The following is a 17,906-nucleotide window of genomic DNA, read 5'->3' on the forward strand; positions in this document are numbered from 1 at the left end:
GAAAATAAGAAGAGGTGTAGGGTCACAGTTCTGAGTTATCAATGGGAATGGAAGTCAGAGTTTCCCCCCTTAAGATCCAGGTACACAGGCCTGCAGTAATCTTGACTCCTTCAGATACCTAATATCTCTACTTGATCTTCTCAAAAACTGTCACTATTAAGGATTTTGGAAGCAGTAGTGAAAGGAAATTAGATTCCATGTAGTGTAGAAATATGTGAAAAACTACTGGGGGGTCTTAAAATACATAGTGTATTACCTTAGGCCTTCTGATTTCTGACAAAAGGAAAACTCAAGACAGGAGCTTCTTTCAGAATATGAATGAGTGCATGAAAAGTGCTAACTGGACAGAAAACATTAAGCAGTTCATCTTCAGTCAATTTAAGTGCACAAGGAGACAGGAGATGTTAGGCAAAGGCAGGTGGAACTCCAGAACTGCATATGTGATGCTGGATGGTTACCAAAGAGGCCAGAGGGAATGGTGAAGAGAGATTCAGAATGTTCCCAAACCACCTCTGTCATTGGTCCTTGTTACTGCTGGAGAGGTGGGGTGGGTTTAGAAGGGATAAAGCAAAAGTCCACAAGTCAAGTAGACCAGAAAAAGATGCTTTAGAAAGCACAAGCCAATTGAAGTTTGGCCTTGTTGGAATCATGGTGTCATTTTTTGTTCATTAGCCAAAGTACCCTAGTCAATCTAATTTAGAAACAAATATATTTTCCTACCTTCCCCCCTGTACTGTAGAATCCTTAATAAATGCATCTCAGGTTAACACTTTAGCCAGAATATGCTGACACATAGCCTAAATATGACAACAGGTGGGTAAAAATACAACTTCAGTTGGTCATGGTGGTGTATGCCTGTAATACTAGTTACTCAGTGGGCTAAGGCAAGTTCGAGGTCAGCCTGGGCTACTTAGTAAGATCCTGTCTCCAGATTAAATTAAAATGCTGAGTTGGAGCTCAGCACATGCCTAGCATGCACATGCCCTGGGTTTGACCCCTAGTAAAACACACCAGCACACACAATCCCAGCAAAAATTTTGTAGAAAGGAGAAACAGGTAAAAGAAAGACCTATTTGGTAAACATGGCATGATGATGCAGAGGATATAACATGGAATTAGGATAAGAAGATTGAACCTCAGTCCTTTCTGTTAATTACTGTTTATAAAACTGGTTTTAAAAATAATAGCTCACAAGGTAATTATAAAAGTGAAATTCAAAGATATATTTTTAAATTTTCTACATTACCACATCATCTATTGCAGTCATTCTACCAACAATTTCCATAATCTAGCTACACACATCTAAAAAATAAAAGTAGTGTGCAATGCATGGTGCTCCATGGCTATAATCTCAGTGACATGGGAGGCTGAGGCAGGAGGATCACAAGTTCAAAGACAGCCTCAGAAACTTAGTGAGATCCTGTTTCAAAGTAAAAATAACCCAAAAAGGGTTGGGGATGTTACTGGATCTCAATGCTCTTATTTGAAATTTTTGCAGATGGAGCCACTGAATCTGTATGCTCAGAAACTTTCCAGGTTATTCTGATCACAGCTTAGTTTGACAGTCACAGAGATACAGAGATATATAAGTTTATTCTAACAGCCTAACCACAAACACGACATGATAGAACAGAATGGATATTTTCAACCCAGAATCTAAAATAGCAGAGAAAGCAAGGAGAACTCTAGAGCTAGAGGGGACAGGGCAAATCTGGTCACATTTCTCCTTTACCTACTGTACAGGACAGGAGCAAACATTTGGGTATATACAATAGTGGCACTTAAAAGTAGCTCAATTCCACATTTAAAATGGGAGAAAGAAGTCTTACTATCACATTCAAGTATTCTTTGAATTAGAAGCTAATCCTGACTTCTGCAAATGATGTCTTACTGCTATGAACTCAAATAAGTAGGTGGTATAAAGGTTCTAGTCACCCAAAATGAAACTGGTAAATAAAATAGACCGTTCAATCACTGGACAAGTCAGTTAGCCAGAACACAGACACAGAGAATGAAATTAGTAACAAATGACCCATTAGCTAAAAAGTAAGTTCTTCTTAACCATTACTGTCAATTTCAGGTAAAATGAGGTAGCTGAGTCAGTAACCACTGTACAACATGTTACCCCTAACCTTTCATATAGCTGAAATATGAAGAACCACGGACACCACTTGCCTTTATAGAAAATGCATAGAGATAGTTCAGCATAACACGGGTGGGCTCAGAAAGTAAGGTTAGATCACACTAAGAGACAAAAAAAAATTAAAAGAATAACAGTTGCATGGAACAAACCATCAAATTTCTCTTTCTCAGAGCTTTATGGGACTGTTAAGAACACCTTATCTTTATCTCCTTTCAATAGTGTATCCACTCCAGTATGTGTCAATAATACATTCTTATTACAGAAAATTTGGAAAATTCTCAGTTCATGGCAGAAACCCTGAGCATCAAGATCTGCTAATCTTAATGGAGCTAAAATGAAAATGTTACCTACAACAACTATGGAAGATTTATATTAAATGGCAAAAGTAATCTTAGTGAGAATCAATGAGAATAAATACAGAAGTCAATTATATGTAAGCAAAAATTGTAACTCTTTTGTATATCCCCAAATGATAAGTATTCCTTATCTCATGTTGCAATAGAAATCTCAGAAATTGGTTCTAGAATACACTGTGCTCCTGATTTTTTTTTAGGAACAGAGACAACAATAAGCTTTGATTTTAGTTCCTGAATAAGTTAACAAACCAGCCTTGATAACAGGAGTCTATAGTGCTATTCCTATGTATATGATTTATAATCTCAATATACCTTTATAGTAATCCCAACCACTAGTATTACTGAATTTTGGCAAAATTAATCCTACAGTTCCCCAGATCCTCCAGCAATATTCTCAGGATACTTACAGAAATATTAGTGTCCCTGTTCAGAATAACTTGGAGTAGGTGAGGAGGAAGGATGGGCGGGGATTTGAATCACTCTTCACATCAAAATACATACATTTCTTGACCATAAGGCCAAGGGGGTGAGCTGGAAAGATCTAAAAGATATTTCCACAAATATGAGGAAAAGTACAAAAATTAGGACAATGCATAGAAAAATACATGGCCACTAATATTTAATAAAGATTTCATGGATCAAAACTTTTAACTCATTGGGTCTACAAGTGTCAAGTAGTGCAAGGAAAAAGCTGCCAAACATGGCAACAAGATTCCATGAAGAGGAGAGGGGTCATAGACTTGAGCTAAGGAAAGAGCTACCCTATTTATCAGCTTTACAACCTTTACCACAATCAATTTCCTCATCCTTAAAAATAAAAAGAATCCTTGATCTATTTCCAATGTTATTGAAGAAACTAAAGAAATAATGGATGTGAAGAGGCCTTGCAAACTTTCAAACAATATGAAGAAATTAGATTTCATTTTCCCTGCACTCAAGCAATACATAACAAGTTTACAAATTCTAAGATTTCTGATACTAAAATGACTGCAGCAATAGGAACAAGAGCTATGTAATAGTCATTAGGGAAATGCAAATCAAAATCACAATAAGATGCCATTTCATCTTATTAGGATGGCTATAATTATAATTCTCACTAGGATGGCTATAATTAAAATGACAAACTCATGAATACTTGTTGGGGGCTATGCCATGTGGACTACGCCAAGATGGCACCTGGCAACAGCCAGAAGTTCTTTTGATCACATCAGTGGTGAGGAAGTCGGTGAACATAGACACACCCAAGTGCTTTATCATTGGCCATATTCAAATAAGTCCACGCACACAAGGCATGCACATGTATTCCCCATTGCTCCTGCTCATGCCTGTTTGACCTTTACCATGATTGGACAGCTAGCTCCTTGCCTGATCTTGGCATAACTAGCATTGGCCATACCCTTCACCTCCTGGAGGGAATATAAACCAGCTCTCCTCACTTGCCGGTGTTCCAGGTTCCTGAATCATCAATAAACTGCTTCAAATTCAAGAGTCTTGCTGCTCGTTTTTCTCCCGTGCCAAATTGACTCCACTGGATGGTGTCAAATACTAGCAAAGATGGAGAAGTTGGAACTTTCAGGTGACAATATTTCCATTGCCAGTGGGAATCTACAATAGCATAGCCACTTCAAAGAGTTAAACAGAAAGTTGACAAGTGACCCAACAATTACATTCCCAGGTATATATCCACAATATATATGCCCACATGAAAACTTATATGTTAATGTTTACTGTACCAAAAAACAGAAACAATACAAATGTCTATCAATAACAAATAAATGAAATGGTATGTTGATACCATGGAATATTATTATGTCATAAATAGATACATGTTTCAATATGAATGAACCGTGAAAACATTAAGCTAAGTGAAAGAGTCTCATGAAAAGCACCATAAATAGACAAATCCATAAAGACAGAAAGTAAACTTGTGGATGATAGGCATATGAGAGAGGAAGGAATGGAAATTGAGTGCAAATGGGTACAGGATTCCTTCTGGGGATGATAAAAATGCTCTGGAACTAGTGGTAATGTAACACAACTGTGAATGTACTAAAACTTATGAAAATGTACAATTTAAAAGGATGAATTTTATGGTATGTAAATTATACTTCAAAATGGAAAAAATAATGCATCCTAGAAGAAAAAAAAATTAACAATAAAGAAACCTGATTTTTTTTAGATTTAAAAAAATGTTTTATAGTCTCCAGTGGAAGATTATAATAGTTCATTTAAAGAGCCAATTTCAGTTAAACATATATGAAGCAAAAGCAAAATTAATAAATACAGTGATATTTTACAATATCTTAAAAACTTTCCAAAGCACATCCAGTTATTATGTCATGTAATCCACAAAACACTGCTGGGTAGTACACAGATTTCTTTTTTTAAATTACTTTATCATCATCATCATTCAAAAAAATACAAATTGTTAAAGTAACTGGCTACATTAAACTTAGTGCAAATTTAAACCTAATAATACTGTTTTCTAAGGCTTACCAGAATGGATTAGGAAATTACGTGAAAGAGGGAAGTAAGAAATATCAAAAGTATGCTGGTCTTCTCTTTGTAGAGCCATGATTGACTATTATTCATTGGTTGCTTTGCTACAATCATATAATGCAAAAATGTAGTTACCAGTGGCCCCATAATTTAATTTGGTATCTTTAAACCCTTTTAAATCTCTGTCCACCAGTCAAAAAAGAAAGTCTAGCTTAACTTTGAGAGCTTATATAATGAAAAATTTATTATCCAAAATTTCATAAATAATTATTATACCATGCAGTTTTAGGAACAACACGTCACTCTTATGCCCTATGATTATTAATATGTTCCACTTCAGGACTTGTGATTGCTGAGAAACACTGTCTCCAACCCCTGATTTTACTGTTATTGAATACAGAACCAAAAGAATTGAGGGCCTTGTCCACGATGGTAAAACTACTTAGCAGAGGCGAGTTTTGAACTCAAAGTGAGAAGAATAATCAGTGTAAATACAGTGCACAGTTCCTTAGACAGTCATAGCTTACTGTAAAGTTGCAAAACTAATTATGAATGTGGTTTGGAGAATATTTGCATTACTGACATAGTAAATTAAGTAGAGATGAAGGTCCTGGAAAAAAACGATATTATAGGAAACAAAAGGGCTGGGGATATATCTAAGCTGGTAGAGTGGCCTTGCAAGCACAGGGCCCTGGGTTCAATCCTCAGAACTGCAAAAAAAAAAAAAAAAAAAAAAAAAAAAACTATATAGAGATCTTTTCCCATACCAGGGAATTTCTTAAATCAAAAATTTACAAAATTTTGATTATATTCAAAAGAATTGCTTGATATTGTGTGTGTGGTTGTTTTTCAAGCTACTTTTACCCAATGACTACTATACTTGTAGGATCTCATAAAACTACAGAATTGCCAACCGATTTATCAAACTGGCGGGTTAAGATGAGGTTGCAGTAAGAGAAACAAGGCACATCTCTGCTGGGTAATACCACCAAAGATCAATGGAAAACTTGAAACATTACTAGAACGAGTTTTCAAACAATAGGCTAGAGCCCACTAATGGGCTGTAACAAATACAATAGCAGCCATGTGCTGTGATAGAGGCCTGTAATCCCAGTGACCCAAAAGGCTGAGGCAGGAGGATCTGAAGTTCAAGGACAGTCAGAGCGAGTTAGTGAGACCCTGTTTCAAAATAAAAGGGGTTGTGGTTATGGCTCAGTTGGTAGAGGGTCTCTGAGTTCAATTTCAGTACCAAAATAAATAAATAAATATTTTTAAAAAACAGAAAAGAATACATCACAGGGAATAAAGACAAACATTATACCACATATTACATTACTGTACATCTGTGTATGTGTGTATTGGGCTGCAAGGTAAAATAAATGTCTTACTGTAGGTACTTGGTTAAAAAGTTAAAGTACACCAACCAGACAGACTATTTGGTATAAAGAATAGGATCTAAATGTTTTTATAAGAAATGTGCACATATATAAAGATTCAGACCATTCCTGAGAATAAATGGAAATAAAAAACAAAATTAAAATATTACTTTTAAAAATTAAATTTAGATTTCATTTCCCAGCAAGCCACAGCCTGTCTGGGTATCGGGAGTGGAGCGAACAGGATGAACTCTGCAGCCATGGAGGAGCCTGCAGCAACCTCAGTTCCCAGCCGACTTTTGGTGCCAACCAGTAACTTGTGCAGACATCCGGAGACAGATGTGGAAAATGAAAAAACTGAAGAAGAAATTGGCTGAGGACTTGATGGCAGACAGGCTCTCCAGGGAAGCAGAGAGGACTTGGAGCCAAGACAGCTGATCCAACAACTAGACGGGAATGGAAGGTGCCGCTGAGGGGAAAGAACTTGCAGGTACCCTGTTCTGTGATCTTCTCCCACACTGCATCACAACTGGTCTGTGCAACCAATTCCACATAAGAGGTGAAAACATATCTTTCTGCACCTACATTGTAAAAGACATGGTGTCTTCTGTGGCCCTCTCTTGCATCACTTGCTTTGAGGGGAACCTGCTGCCACACTGTAAAACTACTTAGCCACGTGGAGAGGCCTATGTGCTCAGGAACTGAAAGTCTCCTGTCAACATCCAGCAACGAATTTCCAGGCATGTGTGAGCCATCTTGACCTATTGACCACAGCCTGCCTGACATCTGGACTGAAACCACATGAGATCCTGAGCCAGAACTACAAAGCTAAACTGTTCCTGAATTCCTTATGGGAACTGTGAAATAATAAATGCTTCTTGTTATAAGTCAAAAGTTTTGGGGAATGATTTGTCAGGCAGAAACAGATAACTTGTTTATCTGGTGTGAGTTTTCTCGGGCTGTCTTAGGGTAAGAGGTCAAGTGCTTTCTTGTAATAATTTCCACAGTAATTTCTCATGGCAACTCATATCCACCTGTTATGTATTCTCTTGTGCACAGAGAGGTAGGAGTTGCTGGTGAAAGATTTCCCACAATGGTTACATTCATAGGGTTTTTCTCCAGTGTGAGTTCTTAAGTGCTTCTTAACAGCAGAGAGATTATTAAAGACTTTCCCACAGTCACTGCACTCGTAAGATTTCTCTCCAGTGTGTATTCTCTTGTGCACAGAGAAAAGTTGCTGCTGAAGGCTTTCCCACACTCATTGCATTCATAGGGTTTCTCTCCCATATGAGTCCTCATGTGCTGAGTCAGGAGCTCCTCCTGAAGGTTTTCCTACAGTTATGGCACTTGTACGGTTTCTCCCCTATGTGAATGCTGTTGTGTCCAGTGAGAGAGAACCTCGTGCTGAAGGCCTTCCCACACTGATTACATTATTGGTGGTTCTCCCTGTATGGATTCTCTTGTGGCTTTTGAAGGTACAACTGGTGTGGAAGATGTGGAAACACTGGTTACATTTGTAGGGCTTTTCTCTGGTGTGAATTCTTATGTGCAGTCTGAGGGATGAGGGGTCACTAAAGGCTTTTCCACAGTGATTCCTTTTGTAGGGCTTCTCCCCATTACGGATCCTCCTATGAATGGTAAGGTAAGACCTGCTGCTGAAGGATTTTCCACATTGATTACAGTCATAGGGTTTTTCTCCAGTGTGAATTCTCTTGTGCTGAGTAAGATTAGATTTGGTGCTGAAGACTTTAAAGCACTGATTACATTCATTGATTTTTCACTCCACGATGACTTCTTTCCTGCTGATTGAGAGGGGAAAGGTAACTATAACTTATAATATTTTCAGTATTTTATCTTTGTATATAAATTCTCTCTCCCAAGAATTTTGCTACATCAATTTTGCTACTTTCAGTGCTTATATATGGACTCTGATCAGTTTGAGTCCTTGGAAGTTAAAAAACAGAGATGCTTTGCCAAAGTACTTATATTCATTAGACAATTTCTGATAAATTCTGATAATTTAAGACCAATTTGTTTCAAATGGCCAATACCTCAGTCACATTTAGTGAAATAATTATTTGCTAGAACTCTCAATGAAGAAACAAGTTTGGTGTCAACTTACATTTTTCTCCAGAGTCACAACAGAGTTTCCTCTCTAGGGACACCATTTTCTCAAGCATAAATAACACTTTCCACAATGAGTGTCTGGGTTATTGTTTCTTTTCTAAGATGGGATTTTTTCCACTATGGAAAACCAAAAGTCATCCATTGTTGTCTTACGATTTTTACACTTTTAGTCTGTTCTTTTCTTAAAACATGCTTCTGAGGAGTTAGCCATTTGGATTTAAGTACAGTCTCCAAATATGAATCAAATTGAAAAAGAAATGCATGCCTGAGTACAGGTGGTCTTTGAGGAGGTTTGCAATAAAGGAGGCTTTGTTATGGACATTTTAGGTCTTAATTTTTTTAAAAAAATTTTGATGTGGAAGACTGAAAAAAATTAAGGAAGAAATCATGAAAAGAAAAGAAAGACCAGTAGAATAAAGAAAGGGGATCAGGGGAGGGAGGAAGGGAAGGATATTAAGTTGATCAAATTATGTTATGTACATGTACCATAGTGTACTATGTATAATTATCATGCACTAATTAAAGAATTCTAGAAAGACAGAGATTAATAAAAGACTGACAAAAAAAAAAAGAAGGAAATTTAAAAACCACTTCTGGGTTGAAGAAAGACAAGGCAAAAGAGAGCAAATATTATAAAATTACCTGGACAAGATGTCTCAGAGTTTTCCATAGAATCTAGTTGTAAAGCATCAAACACCTCAAAATCAGATTTCTTGACATGGGTCAAATTGCTAATCTTGCCAAGCTGACTGGTAACCATAGGGTGAAACAATAAGCAGAAAAAAATTCTTGAATTCCCTTTTCAAATCCCTCTTTTACACCCAGTCTCCTCTCTGTGTCTACTAAAAGTTACAAATGATAACGCTCAGCATCTCCATCTTTTATCCAGAGTAATCCTTTAGGGTAAAGGAACTGCTACCATCAATTCAGAGAGCAATGATAGTTAAAATGAGGCTGCTAAGTCAGGGTGACTTTGGGGCTCAATGCCTTACCTCTGATGGATCATGAACCCACTGTCCACCTATAAAGAACTTGTATTGGTTCTCTCCCCACAGGGAGACCTAAGATGGCAATGAGGTCATTATGGCTGTAGTAGAAAACAGAAGGTCAATCAAGTTCCTTTAAGAAGACAGAATATAGAAAACCAAGTGGTAATTATAGTATTATACCAATGACTTCCCATATCCCTAAGCCACTGTGTCCCTTGTGTGAAAAATAATGTGTTACGCCACCTGCAATTCCCCTCAATGCTTGACAAGAATTCCGCTGAGTAATGAAGTTGTTTGCAAAGTCTGATCGTATTGGGAATTCGGTTGCAGACTTTCCTTCCTTGCTTAATATGTGTAGGTTTACTATTAATATTTTATGTGTTTTCCCTGAAAACAGGGGTCTTAACAGAACAAGGGTTAAAACATAAAAACCAGACTTCTAATGGAGCAATGATTTCAGATTTAGTCATTTGTAATGAAACTTTGAGTAACCCAGAATGTTATGAGAAAATACAAAAATAGATTCTAGCTGCTGATCCCCTGTTGACTACTCTCAGATGACCGGAAGTATGTAGGCAAATAACTCCAACCTCATGAGGAATGATTAACAGGAACAGAAGAAATAAAGAAAATAGAGTTCCTACATTTAAAACACCTTATGACAATGCTTATTTAATTAATGGAAAGCCATGACATACTTACAGAGGGATGCCTCTTAAGCCCCTGGATTTAGACCCTCCATTATCTCCCACAGGATATTTAGATGTAAACTCTAAATATAATCTGGTTTGAAAGTATATATACAAGAGGGCAAAATATTCCATTTTTAAAGATTACGATTTACTAAATGCTGTAAATATTTTTGGCCACCTATCCCCCAGAGAAAAAGTTCCTTAATGTTAAGTTTACACAGTAGAAGATTATGTCATATTATTGTTAGCTTAAACTGTCTAGCACTTATTAACCACAGCAGTAGCCAAACAACTGACATTTACTCAACCTTGCTGAACTTGCTTTAACCTTTATGATTAGTTAAGCAATATTAATATGTCTTATTGTTTAGTTATAAGTTATCACAAGTAAGCAATTACTAAAAATAATTAGAATACTTCATTGCCTTGCCTAGTAATGATTATACAAGATATTTTTATTATTTTCCTTGTGATCTGTGATCTTTTCCTGTTCTGGAAAAACATGTGTAACTATCAACCATTTAATGTATAAAAAGCTGGCTGGGAAAAAAAATAAAATTTAGAACTTAGCATCCATTCCTTGAGTTTGTGTTGCTTTGTTCTCCACCTCACGTACACCTACTCCATCACCTGTGACCACTACGACCCCTGCTAGGGCTGGACCCCAGCAATAATGTATACATTCAATCTCTTTATCTATATTATCTTGGACATGTGTTTCCAACCCTTCCAACAACTTTGGTTCTTAAGCCAATGCCTAGAAAAAAATAGTCAATGATCTCCCAAAATGGTTCATCTTGGTATAAATATTTTGCTCTAGCAGAACTGATCCCTCATAAGTATAAGTACCTTAACAGATTTGGGATATAAGAGTCCTTAAGGTACTTTCCATATTTTGGTGAGCCATTACTGTACAATGATCTATCTGGTTATCTGGAACATTCTAGTAATCATTTAATTCATCATTGCTCTGCAAGTACCACATAACACTACCACCTCAAATTTTATGGTGCATTTTGCTTTAGTGCAGAAGTCACAGCAACAGATTCTGTCAGTTACAGGCTTCCTCCAAGCATAGAAAAGACCTGTGTAACACCATCCTAAAGGATACATCCACAAAGCTATTATAAATTCCCTTGAGGTAATGATATTCTAAGTGGTAAAGTATCTGACACACAATGAGGTTAAAAAAAAATGACATAGATACTAAGTGTTCATAGAATAGGACATATTCCAAAGAAAGTGTTCACAGAATAGGACATATTCCAAAGAAAGCATCTAGTGGTAAGAGGTGGGAAGTCCAGCCTGTTCACTCTTATTAGAAAGGATAACAGGTCAGGTTCTATTCATGGACCCCTCAGTCTCAACCAAAGCACTTACCTTCACCTCTTAATCAGTAGAATCTTGGTGCTCCAGTTGTTGAAAGACCCAGAAATGAAGACCTTCTTGCCTCCTTTGGACCAGTGGATAACAGTAGGCTGGGCCTGCTGTGTGGGCTTTATGGAGTTGACCAAATCCTGCTGCCATGATACAAACTCTTTATCCTCATGGAGCTGTAGAGTAGGTTATTCCTAGAATAAATTGTGACCCAAGAATTCTTAAAAAGATCATTCTCCTTCTTAAAGTAGAGAGGGGTGGGTGCCAGGCTTTAGCTCAGGAAATAAGCCTTAAAATTAGAATAAATCAGATTTTTACATAGAAAAAGAACTCATTTGGAATTAAAAATGTTCAAATGGCTTATGTGCAAGTGCTGCATAAATCATAGTCTACCTTTTGAGTTTGCATATATTACTTACCCTTTCAGAGCCTCAAAATTGCCCTTTAAAAAAAAGAAAAGAAAAAGAAAACCCTACTCCCTACTGCCAGGTAAATTCATAAGCATGCAATTATTACATGCTTCTGAGTACCTCTTAAGAGAGAGAAAAAAATGAAAGCCAAAGATGGCTATATTTTAAAAAATTAAGTCAGGTATATATCTTTCACAAGCAACTATAAATAGCACTCAATTATCAATTATAAAGAAAGTTAAAGATACCAAACTTCATAAAAAATTCATAAACTCTATTTTAGCTAATAATTTATAAAAAGAAGGGACATTAAAAATTTAATATTAAAGGTCTGGGAAAGTAGCTCAGTTCCAGAGCACTTTTGTTGCCTATGCAAGGCCCTGTGTTCAAGCCTCAGAACCACAGATTAATCAGTTAATTAATTAAAATAAAAAAAACTGATCATTGATTTTATAAAATGGAGAAATAGTGGGTGGGAATGTAGCTTAGTGGTAGAGGAGTTGGCCTAGCTAGTGAGAGGCAGTACTAGAACAAAAAAGTGGTTATGAAATCATACTTGCTCACCTATGACAGGTTTATTCTATTTGAAGTATAGGAATGCAAATTTTGGCACCTCAAACAGCAAAAGACAATAAAAAATATTTTCCTATAACAAAAACAATTATACAATCAAATAAAGTTTGCAGGATTCTGAAAAATATTAGCTCCTTAGTTTATTTTATTTTTTTTATTGCCAACCCTTTAGAACAATAGTTGGCAAAGAGCAGCCAGTAAGCCAGGTGCTTTTATAAAGTTTTACGGAAAAATAGCTATACTCATTTGTATGCCTATTATCTACAGCTGTTTTCACACCACCGTGGAAGCAGTTGTGAAAGACTGTATTATCCACATAGTCTAAATTATTTACCATGTGGTCCCTTACAGAAAATGTTTGCTAAGCCCTTCCTTAAACTGATAACAGATAAAAATGACTTTACACTGTTAAGTAAAGATATTACCAAACAAAATAAAGTGCATTAAAAAGAGACTAGCTTATTTGCTTAGGATTTTTTGTGTGTGGTGGTTGTGGGAAATGGAAAAGTGTAGTTTCTCTACTATCTCTCACTATTCCTCAAAACTACAGTCTGAGAAACCAGGCACATAATCTAAAATAAAATTCAAAGTCTGGGGATGTAGCTCGGTGGTAGAGCACTTGCCTATAATGCAAGAGACCTTGGGTTCCAGCCACAGAAGCACAGATTAATTACTTAATTCACTAAAAGAAAGAAAAAGTCTGAAAATAGAAAACTGAAGAGGCTTTTACAATATTATAAGAAATTAGCATAAAAGAAAACCTAGTATCCATATTCTAAAAGCAATGAATTCTGTCTGAATGGTTGCATTAGACAGGAAATTTTGCATATGCTTAAGAATAACCTGATATTCTGATTCAGACCTAGGATCTGGGAATCCATTTTTAAAGTCATTCCAGATAAGACTGTGATTATGTTAGAATAGAGAAAATGCCTCATCTTTTGAGGTACATCATAATTTGTTATATCATCTGGAATTTGTTTCAAAAAATTGGTGGAGGAGTAGTAGATTATGGTATGGGTGATATACATTCATTCATGCTTGGATCAATATCTAAACTTGGTGAGAGGTACACAGAGTTTATTATACTGTTCTCCCTACATTGTAAATGATGCAAATTTTCCATCAAGTACTTAAACAAATCTCAGGTGATTTCAATACATAAATAAGATTGAGAGCCATTGAATTGGTCTGCTGAAAAAGGCTGGCATCCAATGGAGGCCCCACTGCCACTGTTTCTATCAATTATTTTACAACTTAGGATTTTTCATTTAGTAACTGAAAGCCACAAGCTACTAATGCTCCAACATTTCAAGCAATGACCTTCCGCTTATGACATGACATTTCTGTGGTAGGATTCTAATGCAGATGACTAGAAAAAAGGTCAATTGCTTTAAGTAAAACAGTGGAACCACTGATAAAAGAGGCAAAACAACAATTAAAATTATAGTTTGAAGAGGCTTCAGTAAAATATGGAGGAAAGAAAAGGGTAAGTCAAAAACCCTTAGATTTGGGTGGGACCATAAGAATTACATGAACCATTTTCTTTTTTGCCAAATGGCAAGATTGGTGTGAGGGAAAGAATGACCCAGAACAGGCCCAAATTCACACAGAAAAATTTGGCTTTAATTCAGGACAACAAAAACTTCATTCATGGTTTGACAAATACAATGTACTTAAATCCTTAGTCATTGATATAGAAAAAGGAGTAAAAATACAATGAGGCCAATCACTTTGGAAAAGCTTTAATGAAGTAAATACAGATGGCTGGGTAGACAGACCACATGATGAAGAAGAAGTTCTGAAGTGGGAGAGGAAAGAAAGAAATGGAGTAAAAGCCCCATGAAATGCCCCTTTCAACCACTCTTATTTCTCCCTCTATGATGATGTTCTCAATTGGTATCCAAAAAAATAAACCATAGCATCCAAATTCCATGTACTACTGCTATGACAAATAAAGCTAATTTCTCTCTAAAGCCTTAAACATATCCCCCAATTGCCTCAATCCCTCCATTTTTCTATTTCACCCCTGAACAGCCTACCAGGAAGAATTAAATATATTTATGCTGACACTCCTAAGTTATTAGAAACATTAGGATGGTAATCACATTGTTGTCAGCTCCATCTGTATTTTCTGTTAGGGGGGAACAAAATTGACCTCTCTCTGTAACTCCTTCAATTGAAAGCAAGGTTTTCAGAGAAGTAATAAATTGTTGATTTTAGGCTAAGGAAACATCTTGAAGGACTACTGTGGAGTGGAGCAATCTGGGAATCACAGGCTCTCTCACCTGAGAAGTTGGCCTGAAAGCACAGCTGGCCTGAAAGCACAGTCATCACAACTACAAAATATAGCACAAAAACTGAACAGTCAACTAAATGATGCCCTTTATTGATTTCCAAGTCTAGGCACAAATATTCTAGTTAACAAGTAGTGGGTGCTCACAACCATGACAAAGGGGAAAAGAACCTAAAGTGCAGAGTTCCTAAAAAGAGCAAAAAGGATCCAAACAGAAAATTCTAGGAAAAAAAAAATCACAGCCATTTCAAGGAAAATGTAAGCAACTGAGCTAGGGCCAATGGCTCAAGCAATCTACCCCCTCAAGTTTTCCACCAACGCTTACAATCTATAAATTGTTAGAAGAACCAAGAATGGTGAGGGCAGGGAGAGATGTCTATGGTTTCTGCCCTAAATATGTGGCTCAAGCCTTGGTCAAACCACCAAGAAAACAAGAATTTCACGTGTGCCTTATATTGAGGCAGCACCACAAGAAGAATTTATGATCCAACACCTTTACCCGGAATATCCCTTTAATTAAGAAAAAAAAAATTCTCCTAACCGAGTTTAGTGTGATGAAAAGGAGCCAAGGAAAGGAGGAGGAGTCTGGAAGCCAAGCAGCAGCTGCACCGCCACAGTAGGGGGCGCAGAGACGAGTACCTTGGAGTCTGGCAGGCTGAAGACGCCTGGGTCGATGATGCTCCCCACCATGATCATGTGCTCCTTTCCCGGGGCATGGCCACGATGCCCTCCATGCATGCAGCCTTGGTGCTGTGATGCTCACCAGACACCCGTTCACTGGTGGTGATTTCCATGGATGCAGCTCGATTAGGGGGCCACTTCTTGCGGAGGTCTATACTGGTGGGGAACAAACACCCCAGTGGCCGTGTCAGGGGCACACCGGCCCCACATTTGTGCCTGGGGACCCAGGAAGGGAATCCCTGCTGCAGAAAACCGTGCCCCAGGTTCCCCAAACTCCCAGCCTACAGGGACAACCACAAGCCCTCCGGGTCTCCCGCCACCCCCACTCTGGAAACCCGCCCTCGTGACTCCCCCACAGTACTGTGCCCACTCCCGCACCCCTATCACCTCCAGTGATGCGCTCCCTCTCCCTGGGACCATGGGCCTGTTAGCTGGTGGGCAGGCAAGGCCACCAATAAAGTTATTGAAATTGAAGCCGCACCCCTGGCCAGGGATCTGGGTTTCCTCCTAAAATGGCTACAAGGCCCATGGCTCAGAGGCCACTCCTGCGCGCTCCTGCTGCCTGCTACCCTGGCTCCTCAACCTGCCGGCCTCTTTAGCTGCCACCACCTCAATGGTGGGCATGAACAGCCTCAAGCTCCTCCTGGGAGCGCTGGACAGGGACCGCCCCATGGGGACGCCATGCCTGAAGCACCAGAGCTGTGGGCCTCACGCTGCCTGGCGAGTGGACAGCTCAGAGGATGTCAGGGGCTCAGTGCCGCAGGACTGGTGCAGCTTTCTCTATGGTCGCCTCACGTGTGCCAAAACATTTGTGAGCCATGTCTCGCTGAGCGCTGACCAAAAAGCAATAATACCATGGACTTCATTTACAGGCAGAGGGAATTAGAGGTCAAGGTTCGAGGCTGATACAGAGCCACAGGAAGGACTAGTCAGCCTGAATTGGTGTCCTCGGGAATAATTCGAGGTGGAGTGCCTAATAGTAGATAGACCCTGACAAATTAGCGAATTGTTAGAAGAAGGAGAATGCACTTATAAACTAAGAAATACCATTTTTGCAATGATTAGCTCCAGAAAAAATAAACTCCAAGAGAAAGAGCAATAAAAAATAAATAAATAACATTAGAAGGCACACAAAATGTATAAAAATGTCACAGACAATTCTAGGGTTTGAAGGAGTCCAAGATTTTATGATAATGGGACATATCATTCCCTATGAGAACCTTTATTACTCAATTGTGTTATATATACAGACCAGCAGCATTCATGTATCACCTGGGAGCTTGTTACAATCTAAGCAGGATCAGAGGTCCCATCTACAGAATCTGCTTTTTTATTTTTTATTGTAAATAGATGGGATACATCTTGTTTCTCTGTACATGAAGTAGAGGCATACCAATTGGGTAATCATTCATTTATTTACATAGGGTACTAATTTTTGACACATTCTGTTATTTTTTTTCCTTCCCCCCACACCTCCCACCCCTCCCACCCCTCCATCCCTTTTTCCTCTATACAGTCCCTCCTTCCTCTATTCTTGCCCCCCTCTGGCCCCCATAATGTATCATCATCTGCATATTCGTCCCTTGGTTTTTTGAGATTGGCTCATCTCACTTAGCATGATATTCTCCAACTTACTCCATTTGCCTACAAATGCCATAATTTTATTATACTTTATGGCTGCAAAATATTCCATTGTGTATATATATAAATATTCCATTGTATATACAAATATACCACAATTTCTTTATCCATTCCTCAATTGAGGGGCATGTAGGTTTGTTCCTCAATCTGGCCATTGTGAATTGAGCAGGTATGAATATTGATGTGGCTGTGTCTCTGTAGTATGCTGATTTTAAGTCCTTTGGGTATAGGCCAAGGAGTCATATAGCAGGATCAAATGGTGGTTCCATTCCAAGTTCTCTAAGGAATCTCCACACTGCTTTCCAGAGTGACTGCACTAATTTGCAGCCCCACCAGCAATGTATAAGTGTACCTTTTTCACCACACTCTCGCCAAAACCTATTGTTGCTTGTATTCTTGATAATCACCATTCTAATTGGAGTGAGATGAAATCTTAGTGTAGTTTTGATTTGCATTTCTTTTATTACTAGAGATGTTGAACATTTTTTCATATATCTGTGGATTGCTAGTAGATCTTTTGTGAAGTGTCTGCAAGTTTCCACAAATATTATGACCTTAATATGCAGGTAATGTCAGAGATGGTATACTGACATTAGAAGGAAGGGAACTCACCCAAAGAATTTACTAATTACCTTAGATCTCATTGGAGACTGAGCACTTTCAGGTAAAGTGTGTCCACCCACAATACCCAGAGGGGACTGGGCACAGGTGGTAATGAGGTTCTCACTCACAGAACACAGATGACA

At 38.0% G+C, this 17,906-nt stretch overlaps 1 pseudogene across 1 annotated transcript; it reads right to left on the bottom strand.

Annotated features, from left to right (window-relative positions):
• Nucleotides 1-2,127: 2,127 nt before the first annotated feature.
• On the bottom strand, nucleotides 2,128-15,632 carry LOC306652079 (5'-AMP-activated protein kinase subunit beta-2-like; annotated as a pseudogene). Its single transcript has 6 exons — nucleotides 15,478-15,632; nucleotides 11,569-11,735; nucleotides 9,494-9,588; nucleotides 9,144-9,264; nucleotides 2,907-3,040; nucleotides 2,128-2,244 (listed from the first exon to the last, which is right to left on the bottom strand). The product of its transcript is annotated as a 5'-AMP-activated protein kinase subunit beta-2-like (transcript).
• Nucleotides 15,633-17,906: the final 2,274 nt, after the last annotated feature.

The sequence above is a fragment of the Sciurus vulgaris genome, assembly GCF_902686455.1.
Source record: "Sciurus vulgaris genome assembly, contig: HiC_scaffold_632_arrow_ctg1, whole genome shotgun sequence".
NCBI classification, from domain to species: Eukaryota; Metazoa; Chordata; class Mammalia; order Rodentia; family Sciuridae; genus Sciurus; species Sciurus vulgaris.